This window comes from Silene latifolia, chromosome 8 (genome assembly GCF_048544455.1).
Source record: "Silene latifolia isolate original U9 population chromosome 8, ASM4854445v1, whole genome shotgun sequence".
Taxonomy (NCBI): domain Eukaryota; kingdom Viridiplantae; phylum Streptophyta; class Magnoliopsida; order Caryophyllales; family Caryophyllaceae; genus Silene; species Silene latifolia.
Window position 1 is genome coordinate 78,158,533 of NC_133533.1, and position 21,608 is coordinate 78,180,140.

General features: G+C 35.4%; 1 long non-coding RNA gene across 2 annotated transcripts; it reads left to right on the plus strand.

The window, feature by feature from the left end:
- Positions 1-7,242: 7,242 nt before the first annotated feature.
- LOC141596980 (uncharacterized) lies at positions 7,243-19,974 on the plus strand. Of its 2 annotated transcripts, XR_012522652.1 has the most exons (7): positions 7,243-7,389; positions 7,802-7,914; positions 10,391-10,489; positions 10,591-10,724; positions 12,611-12,636; positions 19,298-19,336; positions 19,691-19,974. It is a non-coding gene; the product is annotated as an uncharacterized LOC141596980 (long non-coding RNA). The 2 variants fall into 2 exon arrangements; XR_012522651.1 differs by lacking the exons at positions 19,298-19,336; positions 19,691-19,974 and having other exon boundaries at positions 12,611-13,078.
- The last annotated feature ends 1,634 nt before the right edge of the window (positions 19,975-21,608 follow it).

Here is a 21,608-nt window from a genome sequence, read left to right on the forward strand (position 1 = left end):
GGCTTAGGTGGGAATGGTTGCGGTCCCCCACTGGCAGGGCTGGTCCAGTGGACAGTCAGTGACAGAGATTGATTGGAGGACATGTGGTGTGTGTGTGTGTGTGTGTGTGTGTGTGTGTGTGCTGTTGTGTCTGTTTTGGTGTCTGTGTTTGTGTGTCTGTTTCCTCAGCTGCTGACCTTGTGTGGTTTGTTCTGATTTCTGTTTCTGTTGTGTCTGCCGTGATCCACTATAGTGAGCAGTCAGTCTTAGCAGGTGTTGTTTGGATGATAGCTGGGTGCTTGGAGGGACGAGTCTATCACGAGTCATGACAGAAGTAGTTCACATCATAGATAGTGGTTTGAGATGTTCCCTTTTGTGCCGTCTGTTGTTTGTAAACACTTGTAATATAACTTAATAGTTCTTTTATCGACATTTGATTATTACTGTCCTCGAGCAACCGAGATGGTAACGCCCTTATATGCTAGGGAAGGTCTTGTTAAGGCTCCTTGGTATATGGGGGTGTTACAAAGTGGTATCAGAGCGACGATTTTGGAACCTGTAACAAATGAGCCTAAGGAATGTAGTGAGTCTAATAAAATGAACCTGGTGTATGTATATTGGGAGCCCCAGCTGATGCTAGATTTTGGGTGAGTAGGCGCCCTCATTTCAAAATCATGGCCCCATTATACTTAAGCCAGTCACCGGGTATGGGAATGTCGAGTCGGAAATTTTGTGCCTAATATGTATAACGGATATGATAGAAATGTTTGTGATGGAGTCTTTATGAATGCTGGTCTGTGTAATTGTGATGAGAAACTGTGAAAGTCTGTGGTTGGGTAGAAATGTGTATGAAAGTACTGGAAGTGGTGGAATGGTTATAGTACGTGACAGTATGGTGTGATATGGTGATGGTAATGTTTTCTAGATCGTTCTTTGTGCATTGGTATAAAATTGTGGGACTTGTATGCGGTGATGGTGGTAAGTAGTAAGTTTTGAACTAGTTGTAACGTTTGTCAAAGTAATATTTGGTAAGTGTGATGGATGAATGGTTGAATGCTTCCGTAATATGGCATAGTTAAGTCGAGTAATCTAGCTGATAATTTGTTGTGACATGGTTAAATTATTAGTAAGCTTGAACGATAAAGGATGGCTAAATTCTAGATGAATGCTTAGAGTGATATGATTATAAGTTGTATTGTTGAAGTTACAAATGCGTGATTAGAGGTAAAGAAACGTGTTGAATGTATGCATGAGAAAGCTAATAGTGTAGTCAAATGGTTGCGAAATGTTTGTCATAGAATCAAGTAAAATGTGTTGAATGAAGTGATATGTTTGTTAGATCGATACATTGCATATGAGTAGTAGTAATACGTCATGAATGAATATAATAATCTGTGACGATTTCCGAATTTACTTTGGAATCGACACGAGTTGTTGTTTTGCAGGAACCGGGCGTTACTCAAATTCGTAATTTTTGACCTCATTCTTAAACTTACCCGACCGAGTAAGAGTATTTACTCTATCGAGTAGACCTCATTCGATCTAGTTAGGAAGCCACAACATCGGAAAAGTTGGATCTGCCAACGAAAACTCGACCGAGTAGCTCCAACTCGATCGAGTAGAGGCCACTCGATCGAGTAACCTACTTTTACTCGATCAAGTAAGTGAACAGTACCCGGAATATTGCGGGATTCATAACCCCTTTTCTCTATTCTTTCTTTCTTATTTCTTCATTCATCAAAACCCTAAATCTCTTAATCTCTCTTAAGTTGCTCTCAACCTTGTGATTTTGTTCTTGAATCTTGTGCTTTCCTTGCTTAATTCGTTCTTTTTGCTTGCCAATCAATCAAGGTGAGGATGTTTACCTTATTTCTATGTTTTTAATTAATTAGAATCATGTAGGATGTTGGTGTTTGCCGAAAAATTGATTTATATGCGCCAAATCTTGCTTCTAATTGTTGCAACATAATCTATTTGCTTCAAGTTGTTGATTATTGATGTTAAATATGCAAAAATCGAATCAATTTGAGGGAAAGTATGTGTCAAAATTTCTAGGGTTTGAGATTTTGAATTGAATTTTGGTTGTCTTTTGTGTATGAAAATGGAAAAATTGGGTAATGTATGTTATATATATCATGTTGAGAGTTGATTTTGATAATTTCTACTCAAAATTTTGCCTTAAAACTCCGTCTTAAAAGTGCCCCAAACTGAAATTCGTCCATATAAATTGTGAAACATGTTTAATTGTGGAACTATTTTGAAGTGTAATCTTTAAAATTTGTAGTTGGGTTGTTAATTGATACCATGCTTGTCATAATTAGTTGAAGCTGTGAGACCGTCTGACGACGTTTTAAGAGCTTATAATTGCAATTTCTGGATTGTTTGGTAAAAGTGTGTACATAGTGATTCTTCTAAATGTCCTTATATGAAGGTTTATGTGTTTCAAGTATGTGTTGTTGTGTATCTAAAATGTGTGTTAAAAACAGATGCCAAGACCAAATATGAGAACCCGTCAGAGCAAAAGAGGGAGGGCTTCTGAGCCCGAAGTGGGTGAGGGGAGTGGGGGACCTACGGTCCCAGTAGTGCCTGAGTACCCTTCTGTTGTCTTTGTGGACTTTACACAAAGAGATATTGTTGTTGCTTTGCAGAGACGTCGTATGCGACCCACCCGTTGTATTGACACCACTCTTTTGACTGACCTGGGGATTGAGAGTGATGTTAGGCATATTTTCGAGACCTTGGGCATGACTGGGTTGTACCGACTCCGAAAACACTCTTATGCTTTTTTGATCCTTGAGTTCACGAGTTCTTTCAGGTATGATGCGGTGGAACAGACCGTTGAATTCCCCCTCATGAACACCAGTTTCTTCCTTACCATTGATATGTTTGCCACTCACCTCGGCTTGGCTAGACCTGCGAAGGGAGCTCTTAGGAACATCCCGACTGAGTGTGGGGCTAGTAGCCTTATGCCTTGCTTTACCGACAAACCCGCCCCGCACCTCTAGCAACATATTGATTAATGATATTCAACATGTCACCTTAAAGATCTTTCTCCGTGCTTTGACCTGTTTGCTTTATGAGAGGAAGGATGTGAGTAATCTTAACTCACACGAGGTGATGTTGCTTGCGGCCTACCTTAACCCCACCCGATCCCAGAGAGTCACCTTTAGTGCTCCGGACATAGTGTGTGCCAGCTTGGTCTTGATGGCCTCTTCTGACGCTCGTTTTCTGAGCTGTGGAGCGATTGCCACTCGGTTGGCAGAGAGGCTTACCACCTTTGAGGCCTCCTCGGCCTATACACCCTTGACTCCAGCGGTCCCTACCTTGGACCATGAGTACTTTCTCGATCTCAAGTGGTTGAGGACTTTTGAGGATGGTGGGTTGGCATGGAGGGTTTGGGGGATGAGTTGGATGAAGATACCTGCTCCCGAGCACCTTCCCGAGACCGAGCCTTTACCGGCGGCAGTAGTGGCTGCCGATTCTGATGATGAGGATGAGGATGTTCCTGAGAGGCAGTTGTACCTCATTGACCTGGATATCTTGGAGGTGATGCCTGAGCCGACGAAAGGGGATCGTGTTAGACCTGAGGATGCCCTGCCTAGAGTGGGGAGAGGACCACGACGAGTGAGGTAGAGGGCGACTGAGACCCAGCCGGAGTATCCTGTGCCTCCACACTACCAGTACCCCGGTTACCCTCCCTTCTATAGCCTTGACATGAGAGCGAGCGAGCTCACGGAGAGGGTGTCTACTACCTTGATACTCCGGAATCTCCATGAGATGGCATATGTGCAGGGAATCGGGACCGAGGCAGCCCAACCCGTCTGGTGGAGGGGCGTTGGGAACGACAATGGAGTTTTCCACTCTTACGGAGTGGAGAGGTCTACTTGGGGAGCGCCTCAGTCATATCCTTACGGTTGCTTAGCCCCATGGCGTGTGGGAGCAGATGCTGGCATGGGTGAAGTTGCAGGTCAGGACGCAGCTGGAGCGGGCACATCAGATGGTGACGTTGGTGACGAGGTGATGGATGATCAGGAAGTGGAGTGATGATACTCCTTTTCTCTTTATATATATATATATATATATATATATATATATATATATATATCGTTTCATGGATTTGTAGTTTTTAGTACTTATTTGGTTGGTACTTTGTTAGACTTTGGTATGTATGTTGGCCATAAGGCCGTATTTTGAGTACTTTTAGACTGTTTATGCAGGATTTTGGGGTCGAGAGAGTATCCCGACTCGTGTTTATATGATTGTTTGGTCTTAATATGGCGTTTTAGGGCGAATCTGGACCTGTGGCTACTCGATCGAGTGCCCCTGACTCGATCGAGTAACTGTAGGGGTGATATTGGGGGAGTGTTCTGATCTCAGCCTACTCGATCGAGTAGCTGATGAACTCGATCGAGTAAGCCCAGCTCGATCGAGCGCCTAACCAACTCGATCAAGTATCACTGTTACAGCTACTTTTCGTTTTAAAATTTGGTTGAATCATCATATCTTTAAATGTTGTTATATTATTTCTCGTTGTGGGTGTCTTACATCATTGTTTAGCCTCAACGGTGGTTATATTATTGCGTGTGGTCGTACGATTTATACAATTTTCAACGCTATGTATATAAATTAAGATGGTAAAGCATATTGTTTCGAGTTACGCGAGGTTCAATGGTTGCATATATAAATATATATCATGTGAGTCATGTTTACGTAATGTAAGAAAGTGTCGTGGCTGTCGTAAGTCGAACATGCATGTTGGTTAATTTGTACAACTTTCGGTGGTATTTATATAATTTTGTATTCTATATCAAGCCGTCTTAGAAAAGTAGTTTACAATGATTGTAAATTTGTTGCATAATTGGAGTGATCATATAATAAAGTAATAGGTCTGTAATCCTAACCGCACCTCCTGAGAGTATGGACTTGACTAAGAAAGGTCTGGCCCAGTTAGGTTTAAACATTTCTCGTGGATCGACAGGTAGGAGAGCTCTGATTGATTTGAGCACCAAATCTCCTTCTTTGATGTTCCTGGGCTTAACCCGTTTCTTAAAGGCTCGTTTGATATGTGTCTGACATGTCTGCACATTATGTAATTCGCGCAACCTTCATTCATCCAAGAGGATGAGTTCCTCATATCTATCCCTATTCCATTCAGCTTCTGGGATTTGACTTTCGGGCAAAATGCGTAGGAATGGGATTTCTAATTCAACTGGTTGCACAGCTTCCATTTCGTAGGTTAAAAAGAAAGGAGTAGCTCCAGTGGGCGTCCTAACTGATGTGCGATATCCCCATAGTGCAAAAGGTATCTTGCTAGGCCAATCTCAATAATTGTCGATCATTTTCTTGAGGATCATGACGACATTCTTGTTAGCCGCCACCACAGCGCCGTTAGTTTGGGGTCTATAAGGCGAGGAATGGTGGTGCTTGATTTTGTATTTGGCTAGCAATTGTGCAGCTTCGGCCTGGAAATGTGACCCATTGTCACTGATGATCTCATGTGGGAAACCATATCGACAGATGATATTGGTTTGTATGAACTTGGCCATATGTTTAGCTGTAAGAGGAGTTTAGGATGCTGCCTCGACCCATTTGGTAAAATAGTCGAAAGCCACCAAAATGAAACAGTGACCTTCTGTTCCAGCTGGGGTGATCTTCCCAATGATGTCGATTCTTCAAGCAGAAAATGGCCAAGGAGATGTCATGGTGTAAAGCATTGAGGGAGGGACATGTTGCACATTCCCGAAAATCTGGAAATTATGGCAATGTCTGACGTACTTAATACAATCTGACTCCATTGTCATCCAGTAATATCCTAGACGCGTGATTATCTTTACCATCATGGGTCCACTCATGTGAGGACCACATTCTCCATCGTGAACTTCTTCCATCACTAATGTGAATTTGTAGTATGCCAATTTAATTTATATGTGCAAATTGGTTAGATGGTAATCTTATAACTTCTTATGATGTTAATATTATACCTTCTTATGATGTTAATATTATACCTTTTTATGATGTTGTGATGTTGAAATTTGGATGCTTTGATGTTAGTTTACTTTCTTATTTTGATAATAGTTAATCTTATACCTTCTTATGATGTTAATTTTATATCTTTTTATGAGGTGATGGTTAAAACTTGATGTTTTATTGTTAGTATACATTCTTATTATGGTAATTGTTAAACTTATACCTTCTTATGATGTTAGTATACCTGCAGTTAGTAAGCTAGTTTCTTTGCTCGGCCTTCTTGTCCTTTTACGAATCATGTATTCATAAGCTTCATTACTAAATTTGTTTAAAGAGTACTAGTTTTAAAGCCCGTACTTCGTACGGTCAATTACATTGATTATTTTTAAACCAATTGATAAAATATTATCGATGAGGTGTTACTATTATGATACTTACATGCGTGAAAGCAAAGAGTCGGCTCGTGTCACAATCAACCAAGGGACTATTTTGTTTGGACTATATATCTACCCTTCAAATAGTAATAAGATGATTTTTTTTTTATGTTTTGCTTTTGTTTAAAATCCATGTTTATACTCCCTCCGAATCATACAAATTGTATTACTTACCTAAAACAGACGATCCATGCCAATTGTAACACACCTTATTGAACCGTAAATGCATTATTCGTGTGTCCTCATTCAAAGCTTCCAATGTTATCTCTCACCCTTCTATCTTCTCTTCAATATCTTATTTTTTTCTTATGACCATTTGTCTGGATGAAATGAAACATATGAAATCGTCCAAAATATCTTTTTACAAATTATTCACTCTAATTAGATAAACACAAATTCTCATTATAGACGGGCACTATCCGTCTATAGCTATAGACGGATAATGGCCCTCTAACAAATTAAAGTGGGTGGTTAATGGATACCCGCACTTACACTACCCATATTAACTTGTGAGAGGGATACTCTCCGTTTATAGCAATAGTACTCATTCTTCATCTACCTCCTTACCTTCCCCCTTTACCGATCCAGTTTCCCTCTTTGTGTGGTGAATGGATACGCCCACTTGCACTATTCATATTAACTTGTGAGAAGGACACTATCCGTCTATTGTAATAGACAGATAGTGTCCGTCTATAGTAATGGACGGATAGTGAGACGGACTGATAAATAAAAGACGGTCTCCATTCTTTACCACCAAAAAACGGATAAACAGTTGTCAATAAAAAAAAATTTTAAAAAAATAAAAAGCTTATATTAGATACACCTAACGATAAACTCATAAACAGTTGTCAATGTAAAAAATTTAAAAAAAATTAAAAGCTAAAATTAGATACACCTAACTCAGTCTTCAGCTACCTCCTCATTCCTCACCTTCCTCCTGTTGGCTCTATTGACCGATCCCGTTCCTCCTTATTCTACTGTTTCTGAACTCTGTCCGTGTCATTATCCGGTATGTTCATCCCGATCTACCTATTAATTATCTCTTGTATGATTTTGGTACTATAATCCCATTTCCCAAATATCTGGTTTTGTGTGTCCTCTTCATGCGTAAGATGGATTATTTCTTTTGTTATCAACGGTGTACGCAATTAAACTATCTCATAATATAAGATCCACAAATTTTAGAATAAGACGGTCTCACACTATGAGACGGTCCCTCGTTGTAATAAGTTATTCACTTAAGCTATCTTTTCACACAATGGGAATTGCTAATGTATAAGGGTTGATCTCACATCTCATAAATGACAATTTGTGTGTTAGTTATTGAATTATTGTCCATGGGTCCTTGCTCCATTAACTGATTTTTTATTATTATACCAAATTCTATAACATCCTCTTATTGTTAACGCATATCGAATTAGGCTATGTTCGGAGGTTGATCCGTTGGTGTTGCTTGGTGAACTTCTGGTGTAAATAATGGTGGGAACGGGATTGTAGCATCAGTTGCATCGTAGCATGTGTGGTCAAATTTAAGGTATATACTTCTTACTCGCATATTATTGGATTTTTTAAATACTTTTAGACATAACTAAGTTATAAATTCATCTTATTAATATATGGTTGATTGTTTGTGGTCATAATAAACACTTAAAATACAACCGGTAAGTTTGTAAATACTTCCTTATAGACTATATTCTTTGTATATCCTTTGTATTTCTGCTTACTATCCTCAATAAAGAATTTCAATCCCTCTGGAGAAGTCGTCCTTGACGCTGCCACATACAATTGATCGTGGCTGAAGACGGGCTTAGGTAGGAAAACGCCTACAAAAGTGAGCGACTGACTTGACTTTTGTTTATTGTCATAGCATAACACGGCCTCAATGGATATTGTCTCCTTTTTAGAACAAACGGAATCTTGTGCTCGTTTGAAGTAATTACTATTTTTGGGATTAGAACACGTTTTCCAACTTGCGAACCAGTTATTATGTCCGCCTCAATGAGAAATTTATCGACTCGGGTTATAATAAGGCGAGTTCCATTACACAATCCTTTCGTTGGGTTAATATTCCTTAGGAGCATCACCGGCATCCCTTCCTTTAATTTTAGTTCGTGATTTGGTAGACCGTGCAACTTGAGAGTATTTAAGTATTCAATCGGGTACGCTGTGAACTGATCTTCACATTCCGTTGATGATGTGCATATCTCATCGGAGCTATTATAGGTTATATAAGTACCTGGTATAAGATTAGTCATATAATCATTAACTGTGTCTGCTGTCTCATTTAAAGGTGTAAGTATTGCTCTTTCCCTTAGGTATAGGCTGTTAAGACGCTTTTGCTCAAAGTCTGGGTAAATCTCATCAACCGCCGCCTTGATGTTAAATGTCCCCGTGTTGAAAACAAACTCATCTGGGATCTTTACCCATGTGGCCTCATCTTCATGATCCTCTGCCTTAGTTTCTAGTCTCCCCTCACCCATGGCTATTAACCATTCATTGAACTTTTTGTTCCGATCAGTGGCCGTATCCAAGTTACGAACTCTCATGCTCTCCCTGAGAACAAAGACCTTGCATTCTTTCCATTTATAAGATCTATTTAGTGACGCTCTTACAATATCTTGTCTTGTTCCCTTGGCCACTATAGGTAAGACCTGTCTGAAGTCACCCCCAAGCAATACAACCTTTCCCCCAAACATCCTTGACTCTCCCTGTGAGTCCTTGCACCCAACGATATCTCTCATTGTCCGGTCTAGGGATTCAAAAGCAAATCTATGATCCATCGGTGCCTTGACCCATATTATTAAGGGCGTTTGACGAAGTAGCTCGGCTAGCTGAGTTCTCTGTGAGATATTGCAGGTTGAATCATCGAACAACTCAACGGGTATCTCAAACATGTTGTGTGTTGTCCGTCCACCAGGAAGTAAAAGAGCAGCAATACCTAAGTTGAAAACAATTTACTGGGATTAGTAAATTTAATTTAATATTTATACTAATATCAACTTTACCTGGGCAAAACATTCTTTCACTTATTATGTAAGATGCACGTATGTGCTCACATACCTGATGATGCGACGTTGAGGATAATCTTGTTCTCTGATCGGATCTTCGCTGAGATAGTGTTATATAAGAATGTCTTCCCTGTACCACCATGGCCGTACCAAAAAAAGACATTTTCAGACTCCCTCGTATCATTACTTGTTACCGCGTCTACTACTACCTCATATACCTTAAGTTGGTCTCAATTGAGTTTATGTAGCTTTTCTTGCCATTCGAGTTGTCTAGTTTTGTACATTCTTTGCTCTCTGATTAGCCTGTTCTCCATGCCCTCAATACACGTGAACTCAGGTTGTGGCATATCCTTTGTATCTTTTAGCCTCTTTCCGTACTTCATGAGCACTTTATCTATCTCTATTAATGTGTATGACCTTTTTGCTTCATCACTGAGCTCCAAACCTGGATGACCAAATTGCTTACGCTTCCTTCGCTCAATGTCATCAGAGAGCATGTCATAATTTTTAATCCAAAATTCTCCTATGTCTGTTACTTCACAAAATATAAGCATCGTAATAAAGAGTTCTCGGAACTGAGATGACATTGCCCATTGGTTCGCCTCATTCATTGCATCGTTCCACTCTTTGTCATCGCTCAGTAAACCACGTGCATAGCATGCATCCTTGTAAGTTGGGTACACATGCTTATCTATTGTCCTTAAATCCTCAAATTTCGTTGCCCCCTTTACTAAATTAAGGACGACGATAGTACCTCTCTCCCGCAGTGGGATGAACGTATGCTATTCTGCCGATACACTTTCCTTGTTTTCTTTCTTCCCACCGCCCCTCTTTCCAAACGTATCGAGTGGGGAATTGTGCATATGTTAATGTCCGTGACTCTATGCATCTTGCATTTGTACTCATCCACGCTGTCAACATTGTATCTGTTTCATTAGCCTCATCAATAACTACCTTTACATTATCAAAGTCTTTTAACACGACTGCTTGTTCTCCCTCTAGGTGTACAGGAAGGAGTGTTACCGATGGATTTCTCTCCTGGATGTCAAACTCAAATATTCTCCATGCAGCTTCACTTGCAGATAAGTATCTACAATCTAAGTATGTATGTACCTCATCTTCTGGGTTTTTTTTAATTAACATAGTAGCCTTATCAGCACCCTTGGCAATATATTTGAATAAATATTTGACTGCCCTTGCAGTATTACACCACTCAACGTTAATATGACTATCAAACATTAGAATTAAACCGGGATTGTATGGCACGATTGATCTATTGTCCAAGTTAGATTTGCCCTTTTTGATGAATCTGCAAAACATCCAAGCTGTGAGTAAGGTAATAATATTCGGTGTGGTTTATTATTTTTAATGCATAGGCCATTTTATTTTTCCCATTTGATGGTGGCAGTCATCATCATTATCTTTGTAGCAGTACATAAATTATTAGAGATTATACGTCTTACAGGAAAGTTAATTACCTCTTATCAAGTCGCCTCCGATAGACCGAATAACCATTACTCAAACGTTGTCTCCTCATTGAATTGTTTTGGGTATTTTTTGCTGCAACTACCATTCACCATACATACACAACTTGGGTTATCCTCCCCACAAGGTCCATGCACCATGAATCGTGACACTGCTTCATATAGCTCCGGTTGTGCGTCTTTGTCTGGAATGTCTGCGTGTATTATGCTGTCAATATATTGTGTAGAGAGCTCTACCTCGTCTTTTTGCAGCCATAAAAGTATGTGCGCATGAGGCAATCCTCTTTTCTGGAACTCTATTGTATAGACATCTGCACAATTGCAACCCAAAACCTTGATAAGATATACCCCTACCATGTCAAATTTAAATTAATTTGCAATTATGTAAAATTTACCAGCTACGACGGTGCCGAAGTAGTTGTCTTTTTTAAGACAGTCCATCAGTTGTCTTAGCTTTAGCTTAAACACCCGTGCGATAATATCTGGGCGGTCCTCTGGCTTTTGGCCTTCTATGTGGTTCAACATAGCTATCACCTCTGGCCACTTCGGGTTGGCAGTAAAGATGGTGAATAAATGAGGATTTCCGTACCATCTACATATCGCCATCGCATCGTGATAATATTGTTACATGTACCTCTGACAACCCGTGAATGAAGCAGGTAGAAATATACTCTTCCCTACCGTTGCACCTAAAAAATCCCCTTTTGTAAAGGCGTCACACAAGTTATTTAACATCACACATCGAAAGATAGGTTGGTTTCTTTTAATGTACCACAATCTCTCTGTTTCCATTGCACAACAACAGTCGACCAAGAATTGTTGGAACGACAGTCGTCCCCCACGGATCAGTGCCTGACCTTCCGTTAATCGTTGTTGTATCCTGTACACGTAGTATTCTCGCATCGTTACATGTCCTCTCTTTATTTTATTTTTTTGCCCTTCATTAATATACGGAATTCCTATGTGGAAAGTGTCTTCCCCATAGGGGAAAAGGATTGGGTATTGCAAGGCCATGAATGAAGGATGCAGCTCGCTGATAGTCTTTAAATCTCCGCTTTTATATTCAACAATAATATCTCTACCGTAGGTATCGCCTCCGGTGTCCCCGACTATAAGAGCTGCGATTTCAGATGTTGTTGGGCTATTGTATGTTCTATCTTTTTCCGGCCGAGTACCCAACAGTCTTATTGACATACATTGATTCTCATCAGTTTTCAGTCTTTGTTGTGCCATACGAAAGGTCTGAGTCAAAGGATTCACCTCATCCAACATCTCCTTTATCCCTGATAGTATACTTTCATCTAATGTGTGGTTGTCTGCCTGTTTGGTAATTGCGTCTGACCTCATCTTTATCACTGTGTCTCTGTCGTATACATATAGCTGTAAATAGGACGGTTGTTGTTCTACCACGGGGAGAAGAGACCCTATACGATGATATACCTACCCACTTATTCGAAACACGTATGGCCCAGGTCGTGTGTTAATTGTTTTATCAATCTTAGCCCCCATTGAAGTAAAAGCATAACTTGAATTGTATATCCTTATATGTTTTTGGAAGTGTATAATGTCTTTGCCTCCGTTGTAGTCCAACAATTTCCCGAGGAACTCTGGCGCTTCCTTTAGCCTTTTTAGTTGGACCCGCCCCTCCTTACAACACAAGTTGAAATTGACGTTACCCCTTGTACTTGTCTTTTTTACCCTCTCTTCATACCACATAATGGCATTACATCTTTTGCAGGTATACTCCGGTAAACTTAAACCCAGGTATGTTACCCTTTTCTCGTTCTTACCTGCAATGGTTTTCCTTCTTTGTCTTCTTTCAATGACCTCTGTGTTCTTTCTTTTTCTATTCCTACAATTTAAATTATTCGTTACTGAGCTCTCTGCGATTGTTTATTTTTACTTTTAATTTTAATTTTAATTCTCTCTTGCCTTGATCAGCCATTCTTTGGTATATATACACTTGCACAAAGGTTGTTTTTTGTAAATTTGATCAAGTGTTAACCTTCCTTATAATTTAGGAAATAAAAGACAAAGGTCAGCCAGATTTTCCAAAAAAAATGTCTTTGATAAATTCGATCAAGTGTTAAGTTTCCTTATTACTTAGGAAATAAAAGACGAAGAGCTGGCAGAATTACTTGTTTTTTGCTCCTATGTTTTTTCTGTAGTGACTTAACTATTCGATTATATAACTAAACGACAATGACTTTTTTTTTTTTTTTTTTGCTTAAAGGTGGTTTTTGATAGATTCGATCAAGTGTTAACTTTCCTTATTATTTAGAAAATAAAAGACGAATAGCTGCCAGTTTTTTTTTTTTTTTTTTTTTTTTTTTTTTTTGCTCCTATGTTTTTTCTGTAGTAATTTAACTATTCGATCATATAACTTGTTGCTTATAAACATAGATTGCATAAACATTTCCTAAGAATGCAATTTTAAAAATACATTGTTGAACTCTTCTTTCCAAGCTGTACATGTCTCCATGCTATTATTAATACCAATATACTCAAAACATGAGATTAATGTAACACTTTAACCTGTTAAATTTTAACTTGTTGCTTACTTGCTTAAAAGTTTATTTCTATATAGTATACGTATGGTCGTGTATCTAAAATCTTTCGGTTACTTGTCGTTAGGAGCACCTAGACCAAAACACAATTTATAACTTCACAAACAACTCTACAATTAGTAAAGAGGCAAGTAAAGGTCGGATCCCAAGGGACGGGAATTGAGATGAGATTTCTATTGCAACTAGCGGTGTCTTAGGGGTGTCACAATTGGGGTTGATGTAGAAGGTCACTAAACTAAATAGCAATGAAAGTAAACAAGAAAGATGAATTAAAAGGGTTGTAAACAATTGATAAAAAGCACTAGGGTGTCATGGGGTCATAGGGGATTCATGGGAATTGATCATACAAACATGTTCTCAAATTATAAGCAAGCAATTATTTTTGTGATGGATCGAGTTGGTTTATATCTTACAATCCTAGGAAAGTTTGGGTCCCGGAGCCGAATCGATTAGATTGTACAACACCTACAAGTCGAGTTAGTCTTCCCTACTCAACAACATGCATGGTCTAATGAGACTCGAGTTGGTTTATGTCTTACAAGTCTCATTGAAAAGATAGGTGATGGGTAAAAAATGTAAGGATTCATAGGCTCGCGTTTCATCAAACATAACATGTGCATGAGTTGAGATCATAACAAGCAAGAAAATAAACCATGAAAGCATATTAATTTAAGCATGAATCATTCCCCATGTTGGTTTCCCCTAATTACCTATTAACCCTAGCTAAGTGACTACTCACTCATTATCATGTTGAACATGCTAGCAAGGTTGTCAATCATACCAACAAAGTGAAACATGATGAATAAATGAAAGTAATTAATAATAATTAAAAAGGGATTAAGAGAATTATACCTACTAATGATTCCAATAATAAAGCAAAGAATAAAAGAAGTACTTGATGCTTGATTGAGAGGTTGTCAATCTCCCAATAATAACCCAAATAATCTTCAATTACCCAAAATAAAGGATGAACAAGAGAGACATTAAGGAAATAAAACTTGTATTAAAACTTGATTAATTGTTGATTACAACATTAAAGAGAGATTTGATTGATATTAACTACACTAAAGATTGCTAAGAAGAACATGCTCTTCTAATTAGACTAATAGGGTATTTATAATGGGGATTAGGTGTGTGAATTAGGGTTAACTAAGGGCTTAAATGACGATTAAGTCCCTACTTAAGGAAACGCCGGTCTCTAGAAAAAGATGTGCATTTTTCTTGAAGCTTGAAGAAACGAAATTGGTCTGCCTTGGAATCCGGGCGTCTTTAGCACGGGACGGGCGGATTCTGTGGTCTCTGCCCGGGCGTCTTGGGGTGAAGACGGGCGTCTTCTGGAGCTGCTGCCCGGGCGTCTTGTGGAGAAGACGCACGGATTGTGGTGATGGAGACGGGCGTCTTCAGGACAATCCGCACGGATTGCTGGGCAGTCTTGTTTCTTCTTCTTTTCTTCCTTTTTCTTCATAAGATCCTTGGGGATTTCCTCGGAGATGCAAGGATCTTTTCTCATCATTGCCCATCTACTATAGTATGTACAAAGGCCTTCTAATCTTGTCTCTCCTTGATGCTTGGTCATTGAATTCAATCAATTTAGTCTCGTTTTGCCATGAAAATGCAAGGTTTGCACTCCTTTCCTACCAAGGGATCAAAACCTCAAAGAATATGCAAAACAAAGAACTAAAGACAATAAATGACCCAAATATGCACTAAAAAGCATGGGAATAAGGCTAATTCGGGGACTAAATATGCTCTAATTATGGTCATATTAAATATCCCCAAACCGAACCTTTGCTCGTCCCGAGTAAAGAGGTGACAAAGACTAGGACCATTATTTAAACTAACCTAATAACATAGCCGATATGAGACAATTAGCGGGTCTCACACCGCCCCTTCAACTCACAACAAGACAACCATGAGGTAGGATGCCTTCTTGCAAGGCAAGGTGGGTCTTGCCAAAATGGCGACACATCCAAACATTAAGCACACAAAATCAAATAATGGATGCATCTACAAAAGAATAGCCACTTTCTGTTGGAGTAGTGTCCTCCACAATAAGTGCGTTTACATAATAAATCTTGTAAAAGGAATATCAGGGATTTATTTATTTATTTGTCAGCTGGTCATCGTTAATCGGTAATGATTGGCTGACGAGAGTTTGACATTACTGTCGTGTGACGGCGGTGATCAGCTGATCCCTTTAGGTCACACCTATAGGATGACGCCCAAATAGAATAAATTAATTGTTTGTATGAGATACGGGATAATTAATTCCTTGTATTATTTGACTCTTAGTTAGTCACATAAATGTATTATTTGATGACGGGTTACGAACTCGGGACAAAGAGATTTATTATTTAATTATGAGATATTTAAATGATTAGAATTTATTAATTAATTATTAATTAATTAATTTTATACGATATGTGTATATGTTTTGAGGTAGAATCAATTAGCTATTATATTTTACAAGAGGTTGTAAAATTAGCTAAATGGGTTAATATTGACACATTGTATGTCGATAATATGGTCTTATGATTACTTAATAGTTAAGTAGTCATTGGTAGTTAATTTATATTATTTAAGGGTTAAATAATTAAATTAATATTTAATTATGTAAGATAATTAAATATAAGACATATAAGCATTTGTGGGGTAAATGTCGAAAACCGAAATGGACCATAAGTAGTCCACATGTTTTTGTTTTTATAAGGGCATTCATGTGTCTATTTAGATGGTTTTTCCACTATGATTTGTCTCCCACATTTACCTATAAATACACCAATATTCACTCATTCATTAGTTGGAAAAATTAGAAGAAAAACTTGGTCTTTGTTAGTTGCCAAAACCGGTTTCATCATCCCCTTTGAAGACCAACTTTTCTTCTTATTTTGTTCATCATTTTCATCTTAAAACACATATAAAAACTAACTAATAATATTATCAAAGTAATAATATTAATTATTACATCAAATATAAAATTACAAGGTTACTACTACTATTAACTAGTTATTAATTTTAGTAGTATTTTGGGTTAATCTTGGGTGCCACCAAAGGAGATTACCTATATTGGTAATTGGTGTTCTTGGAGGATCATTCATAGTTGCATAGCTCAAGAACTATAAAGGTAGGAGACCTTTGTAGTGCCCATATTTTGCCTTATAGCAATGTAAGGAACTTTTGTCTTAAGATGGTTTAAAACCATTCTTTTATACTTTTACTTGCATGCATGTAGATTTAGACCACTTTAAATTAATTTGTAATTTTAATATCATAAGATGAGTATTAATTTGGTCTAACTAACTAACAAGTGGTATCAGAACATTGTTAAATACATGCATGTTGTCTTAAGACGATTTTAGTAATTTATGAGATAAATTAATAAAATTTGTATTATGTTACTAAAATTGGTTTTATCACATAATATAGTCTTGCATGTAAATAATCTGGTCTTAGGATGATATGGGACGAAAATTTGATTTTTGTTAAATTTTTCCACTTTTTATAACTTAAATTGGCATAAAATTGAGTAAAAATGCATTAAAATTAACTAAGAGTTAATTAAAATTGATTGCATGTTAATTTTATGCATATTTATTTATAAATAACCACATGCATGTTCTATTTATGAGATAAGTAGATACTTTAGGTTAATGTGATTAATTTAGGTAGTTTATTGATTTTTATTTGATAAAAATGGGTAAATAATGGTTATTTTGTAAATAAATATTGATTTAACTTTAGGGCTCAAAATTTCTGAATTTTTAGCTCCTGGAAATTTTTCCAAAATGTAAAAAATTTTATTTTAAGTCATTTCTATTTTTATGGTTTGATTTAGAATTAAATCGTAAAAATTGTCGCTTTACCGATTAAATTGTGAAATCGTTTTAAATAAATTTCAAAAACAAATATTTTCACTTGCATGGCATTTTTGGTGTAAGACCAGAATATTTATGGTTTTGAAATTTATTTTTCCATAAATTTTTATATTAAATGGAATTTTTGTATGATAATTGTGAATTATTATATCATTTTTTGTCACAATCTATAAAACTATATTAAAAGGGTAACCTTAAAAGGCCACGTAGACAAAGCCACATAGGCGAAAAAAAAGCCACGCGTGCATTACGAATGCCACATCTATAAATCTATATAATCTATACTATATAGTTAAAAGGCAACTTAATACATTTAATTTTTTGCCATGTAGTATTATCATAATTAAATTCTATTAATTTATATTGTTAATATTAAGGCTACTTTAATAAATTTATTAAAATTCATTATAAGGTTTAGTAATATTTTTTTTTATGTGGAAACCATAAGATCATGATTTAAATTATAAAAATAAATTAAGAATTTAGTCTCATCATTTAAATCATTCAATTTGTTCATCTAACTCCTCTTTAACCATAAATATAGTAGCTAAAAGGACTTATATAGAAAATAAAAAATCTAATAATTTGGATTATAAAGCTACTAATATCTACAAATTTATAAATATAATTAAAAAGAAAACCAAAATATCTATCATCATCAATATGTCATATTTTAACTATATAGTTAAAAGGCAGCTTAATACATTTAATTTTTTGCCATGTAGATTATCATAATTAAATTCTATTAATTTATATTGTTAATATTAAGGCTACTTTAATAAATTTATTAAACCTCATTATAAGGTTTAGTAATATTTATTTTTGTGTGGAAACCATAAGATCATGATTTAAATTATAAAAATAAATTAAGAATTTACTCTCATCATTTAAATCATTCAATTTGTTCATCTAACTCCTTAACCATAAATATAGTAGCTAAAAGGTCTTATATAGTAAATAAAAAATCTAATAATTTGGATTATAAACCTACTAATATCTACAAATTTATAAATATAATTAAAAAGAAAACCAAAATATCTATCATCATCAATATGTCATATTTTAACTATATAGTTAAAAGGCAGCTTAATACATTTAATTTTTTGCCATGTAGGATTATCATAATTAAATTCTATTAATTTATATTTTAATATTAAAGCTACTTTAATAAATTTATTAAAGCTCATTATAAGGTTTAGTAAAATATATTTTTGTGTGGAAACCATAAGATCATGATTTAAATTATAAAAATAAATTAAGAATTTACTCTCATCATTTAAATCATTCAATTTGTTCATCTAACTCCTCCTTAACCATAAAGATAGTAGCTAAAAGGTCTGATATGTAGTAAATAAAAAAATCTAATAATTTGGATTATAAAGCTACTAATATCTACAAATTTATAAATATAATTAAAAGGAAAACCAAAATATCTATCATCATCAATATGTCATATTTTAATTACATATACAAGATAACTTTTTAAACGACTTTCATGCAAAGTGGAGTTTACATGAATTTTTTTTAATAATAATAATAATAATAATAATAATAATAATAATAATAATTTATTATTATTATTATTATTATTATTATTATTATTATTATTATTATTATTATTAATGCAAACCTTGTACATACCATCTCTCATTTTCCCATATTTATGTTTATATTAAACTTCATAATAATGAAAAATGGATGCTCAAAAGTCATGAACTTGATCTTTATTTACACCTATATTAAATTTGATAATAATGATAAAAATAATATTTAATAGCCATAAAACGCATCCTCAATTATTTATATATTTTTTATGGAAGGCAAAATTTGTAAGCAGAAAATTTCTTATCTCTATCGTTAGTAGAATGGTATGTGTCACCGATATTATTAACTAATTTTTTTTTTTATTGGAAGTTTCATTGGGTTATGAAGTGTTCCTCATATTTTCAATTTCGCGTATGTGTTTGTTTTGTTCTCATTTAGGTGCTATCAAGATTATTTATTGTGTTAAACTCTTCCAAGGTAAATATACTTACATCTCTACGATTTGATTATCATTTCCTCTTTTTTTCATAACTTAAGGTGAAACTAACTTAATAACGATAATATTGCATAAAACAAATTCCGCTATTATTATATTACTTTTTTTTAATAGGTATGATTTAATGAAGAAAGAAGATTATATGAAGAAGTGAAATACTAAGATTGCTTAAACAATTATATTTTACATACTAACTAAAGATTGGTGACATCAACGTGGAACCGTAGATGATTAATAATTTTTTGAGCATTTATTATATATATTTTGAAATATCCCAAAAAGGTGGAAAATTTGAGGGGATGACATAACATTTTTTGTATAATATTGTTTAATAGGTGAAGTATCGGCAATAATGATCCAATTGTTGTTCAAGTTGTTGGTGCTTTAAAATTTTTAGTTCCGCAATTTATTATTGTATTAGCTTCAATTTTATGGGGGGTATGAAATGTTAGTTTTGTCATAACATTTTTAATTGTGTGTTTTATGTTATTTTCAGAATTGTTGATGAAATTTTGATATCTAATTTGTGAGGATGCTCTATTTTTGGGGATCTTTGTTTGATAATATAGTTTTGTTTAATTTGATTATATGAATACTTATATTAATAATTCATTTTAGCTTGCATTAAGTTACTTTAGTTTTGATAGGGGTATCTTAGTATATCTAATGTATGAAATTTTAATTTCTGATAAAATGTTGTATAAAAGACTAATTGAATTTATACAACCCTTAAAACATGAAAACCGTAAATTGAATTGATCATAGTATGTTATTGTATTAAATCACTAAAGTATTACACTAGAAACAGAACAACCCGTGAATTTCACGGGTCACAAAACTAGTTGTGTTTTAATTCCCATATAAATTCAAGATAATTGTTGAGAATAATTATTTTGATATTAGACCAGATTAGAATGATGAGCAAGTCTTAAAAGTGTTTTAAGAATTGATTATGAATTTTTTATTGGTAAAAATTCCGTCAAAGCAAGCTCAAATGATCGTTGTTGGTAAGTTAGACGATTTGGCATGTCATTTTCCATAATGCATTTTATTATTCATTTAGATGAATGTTTTTTTAGAATTATAATTATGTAATTTTTCCTAATATGGCCATTGGTAGAAGTTGGTATTTCCCAAAATGTAAGGGAATATCGACTTGTTTTGTAATTAATTGCGATTTCGCATCGCCTAATTTGTAATTAATTAATAGTTTTATTTTAATTTTATTACAAATTGTATAATAGGGTATTGTTATGTAATTTAATTATTAGTACTTAGATGAAGCTTCTAAAGACGGAGTTTTCATGAAGACAGTGTTTTCGAAAAGGCGTTCCGAAATTCTAAAGAAGGAGGCCAATTTATGAAGACTCAAGGGACCAAGGAGTTGGTTTCCGAAGTGTAATAATTTTAGTTAATTAGATTAACTAGGTGGCCATATTAGGACTTGTTTGTTTTAATTCTTCTATGCATTCATGCCAAATCGTCACTACATATTTTATTTTTTGTTGTTATCGATTTAATCGTCTGGCATTCACTAATTTTGTTCACTTAAAAGTGATAGACAATTAAATTGATAAGATCTCTCACATTTGTTTAAAATTGAGATTAAGCCTTACCAAATAATAGCACCTATGAATCCCTTCTTCATTAGAGGTAGGTTCGGATCACCGAGGTACACTCTTTTTACGTTGGGTAAGTAGGGTAATAAAAGTTATTACGCGTGAAAATTGGTTGGACTCAACGGGATAAATATGGGTTGAATCGGTCCACCGTGCCCATATTTATTCTGGGGCTAAAAGATAGATTTTAAGAAAATCCGTCAACCAAGAGTTCTAGTAGTAGAATCAGTCAAAATGTTGACTCACCAAATTTATATAAATATGGGTTGAATCGGTCCACCGTGCCCGTGTTTATATAAAATTGCATATTGGAATCATTTATATAATTCAGTGGGAGATCATTATATAAATGGGAACTTGTTAAATAGTTTCACAAGTTAAATATTTCTAGACGATAAATGTTAATCTTTCCTTTATTTCCTTTGTAGTAATCACGATGACTTCTACTACTGAAACCGCCACCATAGCTAGAGATTCATGGCTACGTTATTTTATGGACAAATATGTATTAAAAGCCGACGGTAGTAATTTTAAAGATTGGGAAGAACAACTTCGATTAGCTGCCGCAGGTGATGGCAAATTACGCTACCTTGTCGATCCCTCTCCCCCTTCGCCTAGTACTAGGGCCACTGCC